At 39.1% G+C, this 24,179-nt stretch overlaps 1 protein-coding gene across 12 annotated transcripts in view; it reads left to right on the forward strand.

Moving 5' to 3' along the window:
• Positions 1-24,179, forward strand: part of raf1 (Raf-1 proto-oncogene, serine/threonine kinase) — a 118,919-nt gene that overhangs the window by 49,500 nt on the left and 45,240 nt on the right. For 8 of the 12 annotated variants that reach the window (XM_016991610.2, XM_016991616.2, XM_008105218.3 and 5 more), the window contains exon 1: positions 13,194-13,327. The exons of 1 other annotated variant lie outside the window; for it this stretch is intronic. The gene's annotated coding sequence lies outside the window, so the exon portion shown is untranslated. Of the gene's footprint in view, positions 1-13,193; positions 13,328-22,164; positions 22,235-24,179 lie in introns of those variants that run through there. 3 more of the 12 variants (XM_016991612.2, XM_016991615.2, XM_016991611.2) reach the window with 2 other exon arrangements.

The following is a 24,179-nucleotide window of genomic DNA, read 5'->3' on the forward strand; positions in this document are numbered from 1 at the left end:
CCTGCTCCTGTGTCTATGGTACATGATGGAGATCTGAATGGGGCATAATAGAAGTGTTTGGGCCAAAAGAAGAATGTGGAAGGTGGTTGCAGTTAGATCAGACAGTGCTTCCAGATCTGGTTCCTATTATATAATTGTCATGTCATATATCTTTGTTTGGGAAGGGTCATCAGGCATCAATGTGATCTGTTTTTTATCCCCACTCATTTAATCCAGTTTAAAGAAGATAATGTGGATTATCTGCGTTGATAATCTGGATTATATGGCAGTGTAGATGGAGCCTGAGCTAGCCACATAAAAGCACCTAGAGCAACTTTTATTTTACTTCACACTGATGTCATTCAGCCATTTGTGTCCCAATTTTCATCTATAAATTGTTGGAGGGTATGAAATAAACAGACAGCTTACAAATTGCTTCAGACTTATCTGTCATCTCCTTCAACAGCGAACCGAAGCTACAATCTTAGTACTTCTCACATGTGCTTAACCATGTTTGTGTAGAAAATTATACAAGTTGAACAGGTATGGTCAGAACGCAATGACAAACAGCCTTTAATGGTGCCGTAGGAGCTTCTTGCTTTTTCCCACCATAAAGGTTTGCTGTGAGAATACTTGAATTTGTTATTATGTGCCTTTAAGTCCTTTCTGACTGAGGAAGATCCTATCATGTCATTTTGTTAGCAACATTTATTCAGAGGGGGTTTGTCATTGCCCTTTCCTACTAGGCTGTGGGAGTCGCCCTGTAAATTTCTGTGGCAGAGCTGGGATTTGAACCCTGGTCTCCCAGAGCCCTTGTCAACACTTCAACCACTATACCATGCTGGTTGTCACAAGTCTTGCACGTACACTGCGTGAAAGTTGTGCATGTGTTTGTTGGACCACACACATGTGATCTTTGAAAATTGTGCCCTCTGGAACAGACACAGTTGGACAGACACAGGGACTTGGCAGTATGAAATAACACCAGCCTTATGTCTTGCCACTGTGTACAGTGGGGCAGAGAAATTGCTGAGTGTGAAGGAGAATGATCAGTATTTTCCTGTCCAAATACTTTGTATACTTTGCAGATGTATATGGGTTCCAAAGGCCTTCCAGGTAAACAGGGTGGTTTGCAGGGGGAAAGGGAGCCTGATTTCTAAATTTAATTACCCTTAATTGCTGCAGCGCCAAGGAATGGCGCCCTAGTTTAAAGTTAAGGAAAAAGCCCCCGAGCTATGAGCATGAACTACTGTGCTACTATATATTCAAGAGAATCTTTCAGGCACTCTCATAAAGATCTTTCCATAAGAAAACTGTAATAGACCCTCCAAGAAGAGTTAAGATAAAACAACGTCAGGGACCTTGGGCGAGGAAGCCCATTGTATGTTTGTGTGTGTGTCTTTGTACACTTGCAGAGGGAAGAATTACAGAGGAACATGAGATTAATCTTAGATGCATATCTTTGGCAGAGCTTGGAAACATTTTTTCTTGGACTACATCAAGCTTTACTATGAAGCAGCTCTCTGTTTCTCAGAACTCTGTGCAAGTTCTTTGCGTGTTTGTATATATAAATTCTGTTGAGGTGGATGCGTACAATAGATGAAGCATTAACTCCGACTGGGTCAGAATGCCAGTATGTAAAAATACTGGGCACAAGCTCAAAAGGTGCATTTCATTTATCAATTTAAGTGGGAAAAATAAATTCTCAAAGATACTAATTAATACAAGATCAAATAAGATAGAGAGTACAAGTACTGGATGATGGTGACCTATCTGTATCATGTGCTTTTTAGAACAAGGAAAAACACAATGTTGTGGCACAGTCTATCAGTTAATAGGATTACAAACAGCCCAGCCTTCCTGGAAGAATCTAGTTATATAAACACCCATGAGGCAAAGTAGTGGACATTTTCAGCAAGGAAAATATTTGAAATGTAAACCATAAAGTGTTCCAACCCCAACCCCCATTGCTAGTACTGATCCAGAGAGTCTTATGAGAGCTATCTTACGTAGAGAATGGATAACACAAAACTAACAAAATTGTGATTGAAGGTAGTGATTAAAAACTTATTCTAGGCAGATATTCATAGAGCAAAGAAAAAGGCACAATAACAGAAGTAGACTCTCTGGAGCAGATGAACTTCATACTGAGAGAGAAAAGTCAATACTGTGGAGGGGAAGATCTGAGAGAGCTGCAAGCGAAACACTCGGATGGCTGTGAGCCAGACGGAGAGATGAGCTGATGTGGCAGGCTGGAGCTTCATGGAGCAGCTTGGCACAAGTCCATGGGAACTCTAACACAGTTTGGGAGGCCTTGCACAGGCAAGGGCTGAAATAATACTTTGGTAGTGATAAAAATCCTTGCATAGAATTTATATTATCTTTCGTAAATAATGTTCCCCCACAACAGCTTCAGAGTTCTCAAGATGTTGAATCTGTTGCCTTATACCAGAGCAGGTTTATTAGAATGCCACATACAGACATGAATTAGGACAATATATAACAAAAATTTTAAATTCAGCAACCTAAGTATACAAATTGTAATCCTAGTCTAACATTTGGGATTTTAGAGGTGTTATACTTACCATATGCTGATGGAACAGAACACATTTACTTGATCTGCATCTTGATCCTATTAATGCTTATTAAGAGGTAAGACCCAGAAGATTCAAACAGACTGTCTGCCATGCAGGTGTGTAATGGATTATAGAATGAATTGCAATTCTATACAGTATCTTGGAACAGATGCCATCAAACAAATATTTGGCACTGCAGTTCTCATTAGCTTCAGATAACACAAGAAATCCGTGGACTGAGTCTAAAATATTAGGAAGTTGGATGTATAGCTTGTAAAGTTTTGTGACTCTAAGATAAAATTAATGCATATTTTCTTGGGATAATCACTATATCACACAGAATTGTTGTTCCTAATTGCACATGCTCCGTGATAGTCTTCAGGTTAACTATGGCATGAATGATTGCTGTTTCATATATCTGTCAGTTGTGTTTGGTTCTTGCCACTTTCCAAAGACAGAGGATAGCAGGCTCAAGTTTTCTCATTTTACATTTGGGACTCAATTTATGACCCTATTCTAAAGATCTACTGTAGCTGATCAACTATTTCCTTTGAACCTGAGTGATTGCTAGATATCAAGAATAATTGGTTGTTATTTCTGCAATGGAACTTGGGGCTTGGCTCAAATACCGTATATTTTGTAAAGTTATTCAGGTGGAACAGGGGTGAAGAAAGTGTGCCTTCCCCCAGATGGCTCTGAACTACAGCTTCTAGGATTTTTCACCATAGGTATATTTAGACAACTAGGTTTCAACAACATTTGGAGGGATACAGTTTACCAGAGTTAGAGGATGGGACTGACATGGGTGGGATTCCATGTGAAAGGAACAGTGTTAGACATTTTATATGTAGGAAGAGACAGACAAAAATTTTAACTTGTTGGAATGGAAGTGGCCTGGAATGTTGCAAAAATCAATGCTGTTACAGTACTTTGGGAATCTGATGCAAGTTCAGCAATTGCTGGCTACCAGTATCTTAGGAACATTATTTGCATTCACTAGGCTTTACATAGATATATTTGCCAATAATAATAATAATATCTGTAAACTGATTTTAAAAATAAAAATCTGCAGTATTTTCTCATCCAGGGTGAACGAAACAAAGTACAGCATAGTATGTATATAATTTAAAGGAATAAATTACTGTACATATATAGGTTAAACATCCCTTATCTTGAAACCAAAAGTGCTTTGAATTGCAGATTTGGAAATATCTGTATTTACATATATGTACATAATGAGCTATCTCAAGAGATGGTACCCAGGTCTAAACACAAAATTCATTTATGCTTCACATTTATTGGATACATATAGCCTGAAGGTAATTGTATATGATATTTTAAATACTTTTGCGCATGAAACAAAGTTTGTGTGTGTTGAACCATCAGAAAGCAAAGATGTCACTACCTCAACCACTCATGTAGACAATTTTTGAGTATTTCAGAATGATGCTAGTTATAGCCTGTAAGAAGTTTGTTATCTATTGATGAAGAAAATCTGCATCTCTTCCCATAGTAAGTAATTTGTAACCTTTGTTAATACAATAATCCTGATGATCAAAATGTGACACAGGCCCTGCATGTACCTCATGAATATAAAAATGTCCTGATCTGTTTGAGATTGATAACTAGAGGATGATAGTGAGAAAAATCATACTACATATGCTGCAGAAAGGTCAACTTAACAGATCTACTCCCACAAAAATGGTTGGTTCCATTCATATAACTATGCCATAGTACTCTGGTGATATAAAACTAGAAGGTGGCCATCATTTTGCTGTTGATGGCTTGCTAATAGTGACATAGGGATGACAGAAGGGATTCTCTGTGGAAGGATTACCCTACCTCATCTCTCCACTGGTGTAGCATTGAATTAGCACTGGGGCAGGTAGTGAGGTCTTAAAGATATAGTATTTATTTATTTATTTATTTCCATCATTTCTATGCCTCCCTTCTCACCCGAAGGGACTCAGGGCGGCTCACAATCTGGCAAATAAAATAAAACATAGCAAATATATCCGCACCCACATTCCAACCTCTTTGGCCAAGCTGATTTTCATAATTACAAACCAGAATATCCCTGATGTGCTTTGAAAGGGCATATTGTCAAGAAAGGCTGGTTTTTGTGAAACCCTAGTGCATCAGTAACTGTAGTCTGAGCATATGATTGACCTATATTTTGATTGGCTATTCTCTCCCTCCTTTTAATTAATAGATAAAGGGAAAGGTTTTCAAATCTAGTTGTGTCCGACTCTGGGGGTTGGTGCTCATCTCCATTTCTAAGCGGAAGACCTAGCGTTGTCTGTAGACACCTCCAAGGTCATGTGGCCGGCATGACTGCATAGAGCACCATTACCTTCCCACCAGAGAGGTACCTATTGATCTACTCACATTTGCATTTTTGAACTGCTAGGTTGGCAAAAGCTGGGGCTAACAGTGGAGGCTCACCCTGATCCCCGGTCAGCAAGTTCAGAAGCTCAGCGGTTTAGTCTGCTGCGCCACCAGATTAATGTGTGTGGTTTTATCCTTGTTTAGTCTGTATAGCTCTGCATAATAGATATGTTTTTCTGGTCTAGCATGGTTTACCCTATGCTTCTTTGGCTCACTTGGTTTGAAGCCATTCATACTTCAGGATATACCAACTAAAGGATATAATAACTTTTTTTAAAAATTGGAGAGGTACTAAGAGAGCAAAGCTGGCAATTTTATGTTTCTGTGATTTTTTTAGCCCTGGGGTGGCTTTCATTCTAAAGGTCTACAAAACTGAATGTTCTGTAGTTTAGTAGGATTTCATATTAGTCACATATATTCCTATTATTGTTGTTTTCTTAAGAGTACATACATTTTATTACTTACATTATGCAATTTCCACAATGAGCCAAAGTATACCATACATGAATCTCCTGTTTTCCACTATCCTCATAACAAGTCTATAAACAAGTAGCTTAGGCTGTGAGAAAGAGAGGGGCTAATAGGTGAGCTTCATGGCTCATGGGAGACTGGTTTTCCCATATGCAAGGCTTTTACTCTAAATATCCCACACACTGGATTTCATTATTACATTATAGGCCTGCTATGATCTGCTATGTTTTGTGGTATAAATATAACTGGAATGACTGTTCAGATTATAGCAGATCATACCATGGGCTGCTGTGAGTTTTCCAGGCTATATAGCCATGTTCCAGAAGCATTCTCTCCAGACATTTCACCCACAAATGCTTCTGGGGCATGGCCATACAGCCCGGAAAACTCACAGCAACCCAGTGATTCCATCCATGAAACCCTTCGACAACACCTAGATTATACCATGTTCACAAAAAGTAATAATTTCAACTTCTCTCCGCACAAGATAATTCAGAACCCACTTCGTGTCTTTTGCAACAAGTTGAGTGTCCTCAGCAACACATCCCAGGACACTCAGCTTGTTGTTGCTAAACTCTGGTTAAATCCAACTAAACACAATTGCAATTACGTAAGCTCTGAATCTTAGAAGAATACTGTCTTCACACTAAATTATAATTTATGTAAATATGTGAATGAATGAACAGAGTTTAAAGATTGTTTATTTAAATGCAAGAGCAAACTTGGAGACTGCATCCAATTGTTTGTTCCATCTAGAGCAGATATATTAACTGTAAGAGCCATAAAGAAAAGTTTACTGAGTCACAAAGATTCAAAGGATTTAGACTAGCTTTTGTAAAAAGAAGAATCAGGTTTAACTGTTTGCACACTTCTTTAGTGGTACAGAAGTCCACAGGACATACATGAAGCTCACTTTCCCTCTGCTGCGAAAAAGAAGAAGAAAGGATTGTAATTGCAACTTGTCCCTGTTCTTGAAATCACCAAAATGGGACTTTTACCAAAAACATTGCCATGTGAAAATTTCATCATTCTAATGAATCGGCCATTCCCACACAACTACCATAGTTTTCAGTGTTTTTTCTCAAAAAAAAAAAAAGAAAGAAAGAAAGAAAGAAAGAAAGAAAGAAAGAAAGAAAGAAAGAAAAAAAGAAAGAAAAAAAGAACATCCTTGTGTCCATTGAGAATGCTCTTCTTTAGTGAACTGTTTAGGATTCTCCTCCATTACTCCTGCAGGATCTTTTTGAGAGGGAGATGCTAATTCTGCAATTCCTGAAGTTTTCTTGGAGTCTACAGATACTTTCCCCCTTCTCTCTTGTGTGTGGATGGTGTCATTTTTGGTACATATGTACTAGCAGATGAAAAAAGAGTCTGCTCTTGAGGTATGTGACAATGTGCCCCATGTAACTATGTAATTTTTAAGAAACATATGCAAAGGTGCTACATTTCTAAAATGATACCTATAATATAATGTGAGCTCTCCGGAATTTCTCACCAATACAGCTGAAAAGGATGTCAAAAACCAAACCAGACCAGATTTCTTTCATGGCGGGCTCATCCAGTGTCTCCCAGTCTCCTGGCTATTAAGGACAGTTTACACCTTGTTGGCCAATTCACATCTTGCAAAAGCCAGCAACAGGCCTCCTTTTGTTGTTATCTGCCAACATATAAATTTAACTAACAAATGTAAATAAATTACCAGTGAGAGCCAAAATAAAACCACCCATCAACAGTCCTGGAGGAATCCTTGTGAGTCTAGCCATGACTATCATTTGCATTTCTCTTAGAGAAACACCTTTAAAATTGAAGATTAGACATATCATCTTCTTCCTAGTGTAGGAATACTAATCATGGATATGTATTTATTTAAAGTTATTTCTGGAACACCTCCCAGCCCACCAAGGCCCCTGAGGCAACACAAAGCAGGTAGAAATATTTAAAATAATACAAAAATAAAATATTTTAAAACAGATTACTTTTCCTTGCAGCACCAAAGGAAAAAAAAAGCTTCTTGCCAATTACAGGCATTTTGGTAAATGCATTTCACAGTTACAAGGCATATACCTGTATTGGACTTTCTTAAATATTGACTATTTCCCCCATGTAGTCACTATATCTTCTTTTTGCCAATTCTTGGCTTCTTCTTGTGCAAAACTCTTTTGTCTTGCTTTTAATTTATTCATGGTAGAAGTGACCTAACAATTAATTTTCAGGGATTAAGATTTTATAAAAAATTACCCTTTGTTGTTTTATTATTAATATTACCCTCACCATTGTTATCATCCTACCTTTTTACTGCTTTGCGACGCAAGGTGCTTACAACAGTTAAGAGACATAGCTAAGAAAAATGGGTTTCCAGTTTATGGCAAGTCTAAAGTGAACCTAATGGCAGGTTTTTGTTGGCAATATTTGTTCAGAGGGCTTACTTTGGCCTTCATCTGAGAGAATGTGACTTTCTCAAAGTCAACCAGTGGGTTTCCATGGCTGAGTGGGGATTCAAACCCTGATCTCCAGGGTCATAGTTCAATGGCTCTCAGCAAAAAACAAAACATGTTTTGTTTTAAGAAGGTTATATAAGTAAGCTAGCCATCAAATTAAAATGTGTTAAGCAACACATAAATAAAATTATTAGACACCTATGGACTGTATAATGCTTTCTGACTATGTTCATTATCAAGGATGTCAATTTAAAATTCTCTATTTCCTTGTTAAATGTGTGGGAAACTTGTAACCTAGCTGCCTTTTATTTTACTAGGATGCTTAATGAAATTTAAAAAAAAACATTTTTGTGAGTAAGAACAGCACTTCATCCACCTTTTCAGCAGCCTAAGTCATTTGCTGATGCAATACCCAGACACTAGTTAATGTTGTCCACTCATTCAGTGGTACTGAAGATGCAGCTTATTCCCACAAACAGCCTTTTGTTTAGTGCAATTGAAGTGGCTAGTTCTCAAAGGTCAGATAAAGCACAGGGTGTTTTTCTGGTTTAAAGAGCAAATAAAAGTATCACACAACCATGCTAAAACCACAAATACTATACAGGTGGAAATATCCTTAGATTAATGTCCTTTCAGTCCTATGGCCCTGGATGACTTTCATGGAGATGTACAAAGGTGGAACCTTGTTGTGGTGCATCACAGGTGAACTACTATGCATGGAGTGGAGTTGAACCCTCTCTCCTAGCACTGTTTGAGAATGTTCTTCCAAGTAGGACTAGGAAGGACCTCCTCAGCCAAACCCAGACAGACGGTCCAGAAGGACACCCCAGGGCCCTTTCATAGTACAGTCGACCCTCAACATTCATAGGTTTTACTTCCGCGGATTCGATAATATTCACGGATTTGTAGCAAATAATAAGAACAAATCTCCTGCAGTATTCTTGTCCTTCTCTCAAGAAGGAAGAGGAGAACGACGACACTAAAGGAGATTTGCAAGGCAAGTAAGTGGAGGAAAGACCAGTCTGATTCATTCCCAGCCGAGGTGGTGATAGTGGTATCTTTCTTCAGTACTGCAAAACCAGCCCAAAAGGGAGCAGAACAAAATGTCCCTATTCCCAGTTGGTGAAGCTGGGGGACACCTGCTCGGACCCCTGGCCATTGACCTGTGGGGTCCCGCAAGGTTCTATTTTGTCCCCCATGCTTTTTAACATCTACATGAAACCGCTGGGAGAGGTCATCCGGAGTTTTGGAGTGCGGTGCCATGTCTACGCGGATGACACCCAACTCTACTACTCTTTTCCACCTAAATCCAAGGAAGCCCTCGGATTCTGGACCAGTGTCTGGCCGCAGTGTTGGCCTGGATGAGGGTGAACAAACTGAGACTTAATCCCGACAAGACAGGTCCTCCAGGTCAGTCGTACGTCTGATCGGGGTATTGGGTGGCAACCTGTGCTTGACGGGGTCGCACTCCCCCTGAAGGCGCAGGTCCGCAGCTTGGGGGTCCTCCTGGATTCGGGGTTGACACTTGAGGCTCAGGTGTCGTCCGTGGCCGGGAGGGCCTTTGCACAACTAAAACTTGTGCGCCAGCTGCGACCGTACCTCGAGAAGTCTGATCTGACCAGGGTGGTCCATGCCTTAGTTACCTCTAGACTGGACTATTGCAATGCACTCTACGTGGGGCTGCCTTTGAAGACGGCCCGGAAATTACAACTAGTACAGCGTTCGGCAGCCAGGCTTCTAACCGGAGCGAATTACAGGGCGCATTCAACGCCTCTGTTTAAGGAGCTTCACTGGCTGCCATTTACTTTCCGGGCCCAATTCAAGGTGCAGGTTATCACCTACAAAGCCCTAAACGGTTTGGGACCCACCTACCTTAGAGACCGCATCTCCCTCTATGAACCCACACGTTCTCTTCGCTCGTCGGGGGAGGCCCTTCTCTCGCTCCCACCACCCTCACAGTCGCGGTTGGTGGGGACGAGAGAGAGGGCCTTCTCCGTCGTGGCCCCCCGGCTTTGGAACTCTCTACCTAGAGAGATCAGGCAGGCCCCTACCCTCCTCTCCTTCCGGAAGAGCTTAAAAACCTGGCTGTTTCAAAAGGCCTTCGATGTTTAGTTGTTGCTGGATTGATCTATCTGTCCATTCCATAATAGTCCCATTGTTGTTGTCTTGCCATTTTATACCGCACTTTATTGTCCAACTGTGAAATTTCCTTTTCCCATTTCGTATCACTCTGCATTTCGCCTGGGATCTACGAATTAGTCTCCTGTTTTTAACACTGTATCCTGCTTGTTGATTTTAATGATTGTTTTTATTGATGTTGATGTTTTTTACTGGGATAATTGTTTTATTGCTTTGTTACTGTTTTGTTTGTTTTATCGGGCCTGGCCCCATGTAAGCCGCCCCGAGTCCCTTCGGGGAGATGGGGCGGGGTATAAAAATAAAGTTATTATTATTATTATTCCCTGATAAGAGTGCATACCATGTGAGTTTGCAAATAGCCATGTGTTGGATGGGATGGAGTGGGGTAGTGGTGGTGGGAAAGGGATCCACTGAGATGTGGAGAATTGTTGAGAACACACACAGCTGTGATGTGGCTCACTAGGGAAATGGAGGTTGGCAGCATCACCTGGCCTGACATCCTGAACCCCACCCCCAACAGACAGATTATTTTAGTAGCAGATTCTGCACCCTGCATGTTGGTAGGGTATTTATATAATCCTGATTTCCCCTCATTTGCGGTGATTTTGTGACCCTAACCCAGAGCTTTCCAAACTGTATGTTGAGACACGTTAGTGTGTCAGATGCAGTGTGTTGGTGTGTCATATGAATGTAACAAGAAATGACAAAAATCTTGGAAATGTATGTTATCTTACAAATAAAATATTTAAAAATAAAGTTTTTCATGAGGCATGTTGCGTCCCCATACAATGTGTGATTGCAATTTATGTATGTGTTCCTATGTCTTAAAGGGGAAGATTTAACCTCTGCTTTGCCAGTACAACCTTTGTCACTGATATGAAATGTTAGGAAAGCTCTGCTCTAACCAATACAATATTTAATCTTAACTGTCATAGCAATAACTTATGGAATCATAAGGTTTGTAATTTGGTGAAGCACTAGAGCTTTATGGCTCTGTTGAGAAATCTCAACAGCCTCCCCTAAAATGCAAATACCAGGATTCCCTAAAAATGTTGTTACAATTATTAAAGTAAAACACCATAATAGTGAAGCCTGAAAAGTCTTAAGGGATGGTATCCAAAGGTACGGAGATAATATTCCTTAGGACAATTCATCTACTAGGAAGCCATAGTAAAGCCTGAAATAGCTCTTCATGTATGGCAAGTAGAGAGGAGTCCATGAGTGATAATCCTGAAAATGCAAGGGACATCAATGTGTTTTGTCCATTTAGAGTTGCCAGGATCAAAACTAGAATCTGGTTTGCTGACTTTATATGCAACTTCTCACATTCAATACTGAACAGAGCTCCTATGTGTGCAAGCTTTTCTGTAGACTGGTGATGCTGTGCAATCAGGGTTTCAAGTCATCTGTATACAACCAACATTTTTTTTAATTTCAGAATTAATAAACTATTTCAAAGCAAATCAGTTCAGAAATAGTCAAAGGGCCAAATGCCTTTTTCACCAGTTTAGACCCTCCTAGTTTATTTTTCACAGGGCACAAGATCGGAGCTTCCAAAGTATTTAATCAAAGTGATTAATTGCAGCATTCAGACAAGAGTCCCATCTCTCACCCTGGACCTTCAACAGATTTATAGTCTCACTTGTCCAACCTTCACTTATCCAATGGTCTGGATTATCCCACACAGCCTGCCTCCTGCCCGGATCCACACATGTTTCTCTAGGCAGCAAGGACTGACCTTTTTAAGGATTTAACTTCGAACAATGTTGTTACTGTAAGTTTATTTTATGCAATTCTATCTTTATTTGCAGTCAATTTGTTAGTAGTCAATGGTTTTGTAGTCAATGTTATCAATACACTGCGATATTTTGCTGCTAAATACAGTAATTACTACATAACTTTACCATGTATTGAACTGCTTTTTCTGTTGATTTGATATAAAACATGTTTTCGTGCTTAATTTGTAAAATCATAACATAAATTGACATTTAATAGACATTTCCTTAATCCCTCCTTATTATCCAACATTTTTGCTTATCCAATGTTCTGCCAGCCCATTTACGTTGGATAAGCGAGACTCTACTGTTTATATGGGAGCCCCCACTGGCGCAGCAGGTTAAACTGCAGAGCTACTGAACTTGCTGACAGAAAAGTTGTTGGCTTGAATCCAGGGAGCGGAGTGTGTTTGTGCTATTACCCGCAGCTTCTGCCAACTTAGAAGTTTGAAAACATGGAAATGTGAGTAAATCAATACAGTGTTTCCCCGAAAATATGACAGTGTCTTATATTATTTTTTGCTCCCAAAGATGCTCTAGGTCTTATTTTCAGGGGATGTCTTATTTTTCCATGAAGAAGAATTCACATTTATTGTTGAACAAAAAAAATGAACATTTATTATATACTGTACAGTAGTTGTCATCACAAACCAACATAACTAGACAAACTGTGAATCCTATCAAGAATTTCTTGTTACTACAATTATTTCCATGTACAACCATCTATGGTACATACATTTACCGATCCTGCATGCTCTGGTGTTCTGTTTGGCGGGCATGCTTCCATGCAGTCATGCCGGCCACATGACCTTGGAGGTGTCTATGGACAACGCCGGCTATTCGGCTTAGAAATAGAGATGAGCACCAACCCCCAGAGTCGGACACGACTAGACATAATGTCAGGGGAAACCTTTACCTACTGTATATATATTGGTTAGTTTCCAATATACCTCACAACCTCTGAGGATGTCTGTCATAGATGTGGGCGAAACGTCAGGAGAGAATGCTTCTGGAACATAGCCATACTGCCCGGAAAAGTCACAGCAACCTGTTCTCTCGATTCTTAAATTGCTCTTGCAGGCCGACTTAAAAAGGCCTCCATTTTTAAGTCCTGCAGCTCCTCTCCTTCGTTTTCTAATTATTTTCAACACGTTATGTCCTTCCAATTCCCCCTTCTTTCCCAAGAGGGGGGGATTACCGTAAGCGCCTCTCTTTCAGGTGCTATTAAGTGCAGCGAGGAGGAGAAGGAATCGGAATCCCTGCCAACACACGAGAAGGGACATCTGGCCACCTTAATCCTAGTCTAGACAAGGCCGAAGAGGCTGCGGGGCGCCTTGGGAAGGAGGGCGGGCGGGCGAGCGAGCGGGCACGCGCTTTGCTCCGCTCCTAATGGCGGCGGCGGGAGGGCCAGAAGGGGGCGGGGACACGAAAGGGGGCGGGGTCTCGCGCGCGGCGCTCCTCCCAGGGGCGCGAGGGCCTCTGGTGACGGGCCGGGAATAAATGTCTCGCTGTTAGTTGCGCCGCCATTTTGGAAGGAGAAGGCGCCGCGCTCTGAGGAGGGCAGGTAAGGAGGCAGGGAGACGGGTTAGGGTGGGCCTCGGGCGGGCCAAGGGAAGGGAAGGAGGCCTGGGGTGCTCTCCGCTTCTCTTCTCCACGGGAGCCCCTTCCTTTCGCTTCTCTTCTTTGGCCGGGCCTTTCCCCCTTCTCGCCTGCTTAATCTTCCTTCAGGCTTCTTAGTAATTTCCCCGTCTCTTATAAATTTCGGCAGAGGAGGCGCTTCCTTCATTTGTTTATTGGCATGTTGGGGCTGCACACCGTACACCAGGCGTGGGCCAAATTGGGCTTCCAGGTGTTTTGGACTCCAACTCCCACAATTCCTAACAGCCAGCCTCAGCCCCTTCCTTAAGCGCCTGAGGGGGAAAAGAAAAGGGCCTGAGACTGGCTGTTAGGAATTGCCGGAGTTGGAGTCCAAAACAACTGGAGGGCCCAGGTTGGCCCATGCCTGCTCTACACTATCTTGGAGATAGGATCCAAGGGTCAACACAAAATTCATTTATGCTTCACATAACCTGAAGTTGATTTTATATACAGTATTTGAAATCATTTTGTGCACTAAACAAAGGGTTTTTTAGCAGCAGAAAACAAAGGTGACACAATGAACTCATCTACACTGTAGACTGAATGCACTTTTTCATCACTTGGACTGTCTAGCAAATGCTATGGAGGCATGGGAGTTGTAATTCAGCGCTCATTTTCAGAGAGGCTAAATACCTTGTAAAACTAGAACTCCTGTGATCCCAAAGCATTGAGCCATAAGAGTTAAAGTGGTGCCAAACTGCATCCAATCCACAGTGTAAATGCACCCTGTATCTGCCACTTGTGAGGACAGTTTTGGATTTGGAGCACTTTTTGGTTTTGAAATTGGGGGTATGGGATGCTCAACATGCACCTCCTGCCTCAGCCTGGAAATTAGAATCATTAAGAAGGAGACATGATTTCCATGTATGGAGACATGATTGCCATGTATAAAATATATGAGGAGAAGTCATAGGGAGGAGGGAGCAAGCTTGTTTTCTGCTGCCCTGGAGACTAGGACACGGAACAATGACTTTAAACTATAGGAAAAGAGTTTCCACCTGAACATTAGGAAAAACTTCCTCACTGTGTGAGCTGTTTGGCAGTGGAACTCTGCCCCAGAGTGCGGTGGAGGTTTCTTCTTTGGATGCCTTTAGGCAGAGGCTGGATGGCCATTTATCGGGGGTACTTTGAATGCGATTTTCCTGCTTCTTGATGGGGTTGGACTGGATGGCCCACGAGGTCTCTTCTAACTCTATGATTCTAAGAAGTGTGGATTTAGTACCCATGCCACAGTATATTGACACCAGCCTTTGCGAAAGTGAAGGTGAATTTCTGCATGTGAGAGAAAACCTCTGGATAGAACAACAAACTCTTTGGTCAAAGTAAAAGACAAGTAAGCTTTGTGTGAAGTTCCTCAGGTTTTCTGTTGAGTGAACAGGTCTTGGTTTGTGTAAGATGGTTAGTTAGGTAATGCAAATCTAGCCTTTGATATAAACAAGTTTGATTTAAAAATCAGTGTGAAAGTTGTGCTTATGTTAACAAGCATGTGTGATGTTGTAGCTCGAAAGTGATAATGAAGTGCAATATTACTTACACAAAACAAACTTTCTCTGCCAAGGCCTTTTTTCTTTTCATGCAATGCAATATCTATTAATGAAGAAATGTCAGGATATCAGTACTTATTACTTATTGATTGGTATTGTTAGGAGCTATCCATCTACTCACAGACTTATTGAAATCCCTGTTTGAAATATAAAAGAAGGTGTAATGCTAGTTAAACAGATGTGTTTGAATGTGCTATATTTTGAAGGGAAAACCCATGGCTGCATATATAAAACGTTTAAGCCCAACCACTGTGGCCTCTACCAAAAGGATCTTTGGTAGCAGGGCTTTAAAAGATTTCTGCAGAGGCTTTGGTACATGTGAGCCAAAACAGAGAATACTGGATTAGACAGAGCAACTCTCAGTGTCTGTGTGAGGTAGTTATATATTTCTGTTTTTAGCACAAGCATGAGATGTACAACATCATGCACATATCTCATAGCTAGCAAACATCTGAGGTAAAGTTCCGAAAAGTGCAGTCTTGTTCACATATAATACAGTGGGCCCTTTGTATCCACTGGTGTTTTATTCCCCACCCCCCAAAGGATACCAACACCCATATATACTCATCCCATTATATACAATGGTGTAGAAAAATAGCATTCCTTATAATAGCATTGCTTTTTTGAATTCTTTTTTTGGAGGAATAATTTCAAACTGTGGATGATTGAATTTGTCAATGCGAAGGGCTGACTGTATTGCAAAGTAATGATGGACAAGTGCTGGCTTTTCTCTATTACAATGGTAATTATTAGTTTAGCTATATTGGGAATTTCAATAACTTCAGGTAGATACTACTGCAGTGTTGTTGGCTGTATTTATTTTCATTGGAGTTAAAAAAAATTAAAAAACAAAGAACCGGGATGGGGTTGGGAGGGAAGAGTGTTGCTTTCTATAACAAAATCTAACCCTTTCCTTGAAAGAGAGGCAGTCAGCGAGTGGAGGGGGGTTCCTGGAACAATGAGTTTACATACCAGATTTGGAGGGGTTATATCCCTCTCCCCCTGTGATCATAGGAGTAATTTGGGGAATGACCTCGGATTCATTTTTGTCACTAGAGGCCATGGTGGCCTCGGGCAAGGGCTGCCTTTTCCCAGTGATTTAGATATTGGTAACCTTAAGCTTCAGCTATAGTGATGTATTTTAAATGAAGTTACCTTTTGGGCTAGTGTAGAATGTGATGGTGACAGAATGCTGCTGTTGAACATGCATAATTCATGTGCAGTGTTTAAGGTATTGTCTTTGGTTTATAAGCTCCCGAATAACTTGCAGCAGGTTGTTTGAAAAATTCCTTTCTCTTGTATGCATTATCCTGGTTTTTCCATTATTGCTGGGGGCGTTGGCTCTTAGTCTCCCACAGCCTAGTGACATTCATTTGATCCTCATGCAGAGGCCTTCTCTGTTGTGATGCCACTATATCTCTCTGTTATATGTTGACAGACTCCCATATGTTTCTGCTATCAACTGCAAATGAATTTGTTTGCACAGGTATTTTCTGGATAATTAATTTTGCCATTCTGCCCTGGAAATTTTAATGAAGAGATTTAAGTATTCCATAATAGTTCTATCATTTCTGCTGACTTTATTGTGTTTTTGTTTGTTAACTCAACAATAAGTAATGTGACATAAGTAAGGATACATTCTTTCTAAAACTAGCTTGTCCTTGGTCTTACTGGTTGGGGATGATAAGAGCTGTAGCCTTAACATAACTGATGGGTGCGGGGTTGGGAAAGATTATTCCAAACAAAAGCAGACTTCAGCTAGCATCACACTAGAGCTGAAAGTGTAGGCAAAAAGTGTACATCCCATCTGAAATCCTGCGGTTGTCTCTTGCAGAATTCTGGAGCTTGTAATTTAGAGAAGGAGCCTTTAAAATGCTCAGCCAGAGAGATCCTGGTTTTATTAATAAATACTGAAACTTCAGTCCAGTTATCATTCTTAAATAGAGTAAACCGACTTAATTGTTGGATTTTTATGTATCAAATTTTCTGTTCAGTTGGTATAATTCTGTTTGGTACTAATAGTTAGATTAAGGCCTTCATCTTTCACATTTGATCGAAGTAATCCATGGGATGACTTTACATGAAGTCAGATTTTCTGACTGTTAAAAATGTTGTAAGTTTTAGATGATGATGAATAGTAAATTATTTCTACTCTAAAAACTGGCTGCTGATCTTTTTACATTAGCCTCATGTATTCCTTAAAGACTATAGCCAGTGTCTAGCTATTACAGAGAACTTAAATATTATTTTTGATTTTTTTTGCTTAGAAATATTTGTGACAGTAATTGATTCCCAAGGTTATAGATAGTGCTGTATTTTCCCCTTATTTTTATTGTAGTAGAAGCTTGACTATTGTACATATAGAAAATAAGGCATCCCCTGAAAATAAGACCTAGTTGAGGTTTTGCTGAATTGCTAAATTAAGGCCTCCCCCGAAAGTAAGACCTAGCAAACTTTGTGTTTGGAAGCATGCCCGCCAAACAGAACACCAGAGCAGGCAGGATTGGTAAATGTACATTGTACATTGAAATAGTGGTAATAACAATAAAGGTTTGGGGTGACATCCATATCAGGTGGTTTTTTTACTTCATACATTTGGGAAGAGAGCTAACATCTTGAAATTTGCTTAGCAAATCTGGATTATTTAAAGAATATTACATTGGCGTAATGTGACATCTCTTTTTTGGAAAGTGGTAGGCATGCAGCCAACACAGGGTAGAAGGAACCTGAAATGGCTCTCTCTGTTTCTGCACACTACTGATTTATGATATGTATTTTCCTATAATAAAGAAAGTTTTCATCTTTAGCATTGGATTTTAGTAAATGAACTCAAGCTTTGCCAGCAGTCTTAAGTGCTGAAGCTGCTTAAATAGCATGGTTTATTTAGCTTGTGTTATTGTTTTGATTCCTGACCCTGGCTATGAATTTGGCAATTGAATGTAGGAGAGCTATTGCTTTTTTTGACAGATGATTTTTAACCTTGAGCTTATTAATCCCATCTTGGTTTTCTGCCATGTTATGAACATCAAACATTGAATCACCCCAGTATTGTATTTGTAACTAAGGAAAATGAATCTGTCCTTCTAGTAGATTGAATAGCTCTTGAGAAATGTGTTAAGATTCCTTATTCTATGTGATTTACTATGATCCAGATCCTTCCTGATGTAAAGGTGTTTATTTAGATGGGTGGAAAAAATCCTCACTCCCCCAAGCCATGTCCATAGGAAACATTGTTCAAGAAGTAGATACAGAGAAAATTTGAGATTCCTTGCCAAACATTCAGCTTCTATTCTTCATATTGTTCTTTTGCTGAAAAATAAGTAAGGTATTTCTCTTTCCAGTGCCTACAATCTATGGCTCACCAAACTAAATTTCACTCCACTAGTCCAATATTGTTACCTGCCTTGTGGTTCTTAATTGTCATATTGTAGTTACAGTAATGCAGTAGATATGGAAGATTTATATGGAAGCTGATGAATTGCATTTCGTTATAAGGGTAATAACTTGTGCAACACTTGTTTGTTTGTATGTGTAGAAGAGGGACTTTCACACTCAGTGCTGAAAATAATATTCACTGCTGTATGCTTAAGTTACAGGTGACTTGGAAGCACACACATGCTTGAAAAAAGCAGGAGAGCCAGTGTTGTACTTTTTAGATGAATATTTGTTTGCTGAGATGGTAAAAACAGATGTGTGTAAAAATTCTAAGGAAATATTAAAAGAAAAGTTAAAATAAAGTGAGGAAGTGATGGCCCTTTCCCCCAATATTTTAAACTTTGTCATTGATAGTATTAGCTGCAGTTTGTATAAATGTAGCCAAAGGGGTATAGAAGGAAAGCTATTTGTGATGCCAGGACACTGGCCAGATGGTGGAAAGCCTCCTTCATCATCTTCAGTAGTGTTATTTTTAACATTTCTAGTATATATCTCTTTGTAATTTTAAGCTAAGAGACAGAACTGAAATTAGTTTTATTTTGTATTACAACCTATAGCCAAATAAAGGTAAAATGTGGATATTGCATTTTTTCATATTTATGAGAATTATTCAAGAGTAAAATAATAAATGATTTAAGATATTCGTTACTGTTTATTTTTTAAATACTAATTTGTTATTTTTAGTAAAATGCAAAAAATGCACATAACATTTCTGTTGCATTTTAAGTATAGTTGTCTGTTAACCTGTTTCACTGTTTGTTCTTAAATTCTGTCTTTTAATCAAAACATTTTTAGTAGAGTTATTATAAGATTTGGTTAATATTATATACATTTTCTTCAGAATTTTCATAGTATTTTGTAAACATTATCTCAATTTTACAACTCCCATGAGTGAGAGAGCATTATTAAGAGTTATTGTAGGTGTATGTGCATGTGTATATTGGTTGTGGAAGTACAACTGAGACATTGAGATTGGATCAATCATTATAGATTTATCCAAGGCAATTCTATGGATATGAGATTTGAATCTGGGATTCCTGATTCATGCTTGTAGCCACTGTATTTCACCACCTAACCTTATTGTGTTAGTGATGTAATTGGGTTGACCTCAAGAGAGTTTACATTGTGCACTCCATTGGATAAAAATATGACATTAATTAGAGCCTGTGAAAGTGCAACTCAGCATGGGAAAATCTTTGCATATGCATTATTTTGGATTTGGATTGTCTTTAAGTTATGTTAATGGTGGCAATTACATCATGTGCCAACTATTTTGTGTTTCGTGTCCTTACTCTCTTTTCCTTTTCATTGTTTCATGGAGTTTAGAGTATAGATATCGTATGTCCTCTTTCCAGTGTGGGTTTTTTATATGCAAGTTGTGTTCTTCTTGCCTAGGAGAAGAAGTTTTCATAGAAATGTGGGAATATCAACAATACCTTCCTGGAATTTCTTTAGAGTGTTTCTTTATTAGTTAGTAGTGGACCTTATAACCATAATTTAGTGTGTTCATTAAGGATCAGTGTTCACACTTTTGTAAGTGAATATTTCCAGTTGTTACATACATAATTACCTATGAATCTGGCTACTATATTTATGGTTGGGAGTAATTTCTATAATTGCAGGTATTGGAAAAATGTAGCAAGAATCATGAGAATTTCAATGTATATTAGGTAGATTGGTTCTAGATCATGACATTTACAGAAATAGTAACAGATGTAGGCTATGACGCTAAAGGCTAATTTCAGACCAGTTTTGTGGCATGTGATTGTTAGCATGGTATGGCTATCTGTTGTGGAAAACTTTCTTATTTAGCTTTGAACTACTGTAATTTCATACTAACTTGAGGCTTGGTGGCTTTGTCCAGTCATTTTTACTGAAATGTGGTATCTTTGATGTTTGGAGACAAACATCAACTTGAACTTTCTGTGTAAAATGTAAATCCATACTTCTACAATATCTATACTATACATAACTCCATAGTTCTCAGGATACAAATGAGTAGTTGAGTCAAGTGCTATGGAATGTGTTCCTCAAAAAAGGAAAACATTCTTGAGTGTTTCATAATTTTCTCAATGTCACATAAATTCAAAGACTTTGAGATATTGTACATATCACATATCTTGCCATATTTTCATGTTGGCACCAAAAATGAAGTGGTGTGGAGAATAAATTGGAAGCTCCTACATAATATTTACAAGTATTTGAACTTGTTCTCTGTTTTATTTTAATCTGGTGTGAGCTATGCATTTCCTTGAGTGATAGACACCTGTTTTTTAGACTCTTATAGAAGCTCTAATAAGACCAACAACTCCTAGCAAAATCCTCTTTGGCTCCAAAGGCAAATGAACATTATTCCCATATGTTCACATTGTGTGCTGCTATATGAGTAGAACAGCCAGAAGTATAAGCATATGCTCAATGTCTATGGTGATTAAGCCCTACTCTTAAGTGAGAACTGCAGGAATGTTGCTATTCAAACAGCTCAATTAAACTATATAAATGTCGATGGCAAACTTCCATTGCAAAGTCCATTAGGTTGCCATAGTTGGTTGATGAATATGTGCACATGCTTTCAAATTGCCTCCTGACTTAATGGCAACCCTGCTAATTTTATGGGATTTTCTTAGACAAGGAATACTCTGATGTTAAATATAGCCCACAGAACCTGGTATTCATTGATGGTCTTTCCCATCAAAAAAATCCCCAGAGGCTGACGGGTTAATTTCCAAGATCAGACAGGATATGGTGCTTTTAGAGTATTAGGACCTCTAGTTGGTTGATACCTATCTTTTTATGGACTTAGGAGGTTTTGTTTATTTTATTAAAGAATTATCTTGTTGTGCTCATAAATAACTACCAAACAATATGGCTCTTGTGAACAGTAAAATAGGGTGGTGGGACATTTGAGGCTGTTCTGCATTGACAGAGTAGCTCTGCATGTCTGTTAAATGGTTTATTGTTAAATGCACTCAAACATGACTTGTAAACTGAAAACAACATGTTCTTTAAAGTGTGCTTATGTTGCTGGGTTCTTTGGGTACTTTTAACCATTATACTATATTATTTTGATGGCTCATAAAGCTGCCCTGTTTTGGTTTGTTGTGAAGAGGTAGGTGCAAATGGACAACATCTATCAGTGCCCTTAGCTATTTACCATGTTGTTTGTTGGCCTAATGGGTTGAAACTAGGCTTTTTGCCATTATGCGCCTCATTCATATTGCAAGTTATTAATCTAGTGTTTCTTGTTTATCAATACATGTGAGTGATATTGTGGCTAGTGACATTGGATGTTGATGTTTTTTTTAGTAGATAAACCTACTTTTTCAACAATCTTCACCCATGGTTTGTAGCAATATGGAGCTGAAGGTAGACTAGGCTTATCAAATATAACTTTGAGGAAAGAATTCCTGGACTGCTACCTCAACAGTTCATCTTTTGTTAATTGATAATTTGCTGCTTTCATTTTTTCTATATTTGTATGTAGTGCATCTTAGATAAAATTCCTGCTTTCATTGTTCACTTTGATATTTGTGTACCTTGGGGATTGAAACTGGAGTTCTCAGCAGAAAAAACCTTTATTAGCTGAATCTATTCTATTGTACTGAGAAATTGAAATGTTTAATCAATGTTTTGATCTTTTGAGCTCTGTTGTATTCTGAAAAAGAGAGAGCTATGCTTTATGCATTAGGACAAAAAGACATAACCTGTCACTTATATGGGTGAGTTAGATGATTTTGTTTGACACTTTCCAGGTTCATACTAAACAAACGTTTATATTTTGCAGATAGAAAGCATGAATGTCACCACTTTTTGACATCAGTATAATGGAATGAATTGCTTCTCACATTAACTGAGTACGTTAAATGAAACTGTGTGGTTTGTGTGCCAAATGCACCCCAGGGTTTTTGTGTGCCTTCTCAGTCTCTCCATTCTCAATTTCTCTTCTTAAAAATCAAATAGCCCTCCTATGGGGTGTATGCCTCACGTTGGGAACCAGGGGTCTAATGCCTTTAGAATTAAAAATGTAATGAATTACAGTTGGCAAGATTACCTGTATTTCTAAGGCTTCTTATTTATTATTGTTGAAACAATTACTTGTGACAATGAAGGAATGCTTATTGCGTTTTCAAGGTTATTTGTTTAAAACTCTAATTTCTATCACTTACTAACATTGGTAATAGGTTGGGTAGTAAGAAGGGTTCTAATTGAAATATTGTCAGAGGAATTCCAGTCATCTGAGCGATATGGGTCTATTTCAAATCAGCAAAGATCATTCCATGAATTATTTACATTTAAATGCTTTGTTGCTTATTGTTACTACTTATGACTCTGTTATGAAATACAAACAATGTTCAAAATGCTTTTATGTCACGACAGGGGGGAATAGGTTCAGGGCATTGCTTATGTTCATTTTATAAATCTTTTATTCTGATCTAGAGAGGTGTGCCTGAATGCTAAAATGCTTCACAAAGTACCAAGCAGCGAGTGGACATTCTCAAACAGCTAAGGGGAATGTTCCATGGGCTTAGATGTCTTTACAGGAATACCCAGAGCACGGAAAAAAAGCAAGATGAGCTGGAACTCTTAGCATGATAAAACAGTTGCAATATACTAGACATAACTGAAACCTGGTGGTACGAGTCCTGTAATTGGAATGTAATAATGGAGGGGTATAACCTATTTTCAGAGAAATATACCAAACAGAAAAGGGGGTAGAGAAGCATTATATGTCAAAAATATTTACACCTGTGAAGAGATGCAAGACTTCAGCCCTGGAAACCAGGTTGAGAGCATCTGGATAAGAATTAAGGGAGCAAGGACCAAAAAAGATGTAGTTGTGGGGATGTGTACTAGACATCTCGAAGCCAAACAGAAGAACTGATTAAAGCCTTTTTTTCAAAAAAAAAAAAAATCATTCTCTTAGAGTGGTGAAAAACAAAAGCGTAGTTTATCTTTTGAGAACCTAAATAAGCACTAATTCTCTGGCACTGTTGTGGGCGTTTTGAAAGCCAGGGAGGGTAGATGGTAGTGATGATGCCCAAGGTGGCACTATTGCTTTCTACTCTCTGAATAATGACCCTTGGTTTATCCACAGGTAATGTCAAAATGAATATTTTTGACTCCAAAGCATCACCATGATTTCTAAATGAATATATGCAGTACATGCTGTTAGGAGAATGAGATATTTGTCCAAACTGGGTTTATAATTAAGGAAATGAGAAACTTCTCTAAGCTATGTTTGCTGTTAGTAGAATAAGAAATCTGTTAAAACTGAAACTCTGTGTTACCATCCCTAAATTATGGTGGCTAAAACTGCATAGAAGGAATTATCAGAATTTTAAGACTGTCTCTTGTCAATGGCTTACAGGATATCTATATCTACCTATATATAAATGTAATGTGTGTTTTTCCCATGGAGTAAACAACAAAACCATTGATCCAAATCACACCAAATTTGGCCACAAAAGACATAGTCATCCAATCTATACTTTCTATAAAATAAACCTAGAAATATAAAGTCCAAACGTCACTATTAAAAAGTGGGTGAGGCTTGCGGCTGGCAACCGTTGAGAGCCTCGCCCCCTTTCCCCCTCAGCCTCGAGCCCGGCGCGTAGAGAAGAGCAGAAACCCAGCTGCCTGGGCTGTTCTTCTTGAAGAGGCTTCCCTCCCTCCTCGCACACGCAGGAACACATAGACCTCCAATTAGAAAGCGAGGGGGGGGATGAGGGATAGCCGTTCTCCCCCCCCCCCCCCGGCTGTCAGCCAGCTAACGCCTCCCAACAGAAGCTTCCCCCAGGG

The sequence above is a fragment of the Anolis carolinensis genome, chromosome 2 (genome assembly GCF_035594765.1).
Source record: "Anolis carolinensis isolate JA03-04 chromosome 2, rAnoCar3.1.pri, whole genome shotgun sequence".
Taxonomy (NCBI): Eukaryota; Metazoa; Chordata; class Lepidosauria; order Squamata; family Dactyloidae; genus Anolis; species Anolis carolinensis.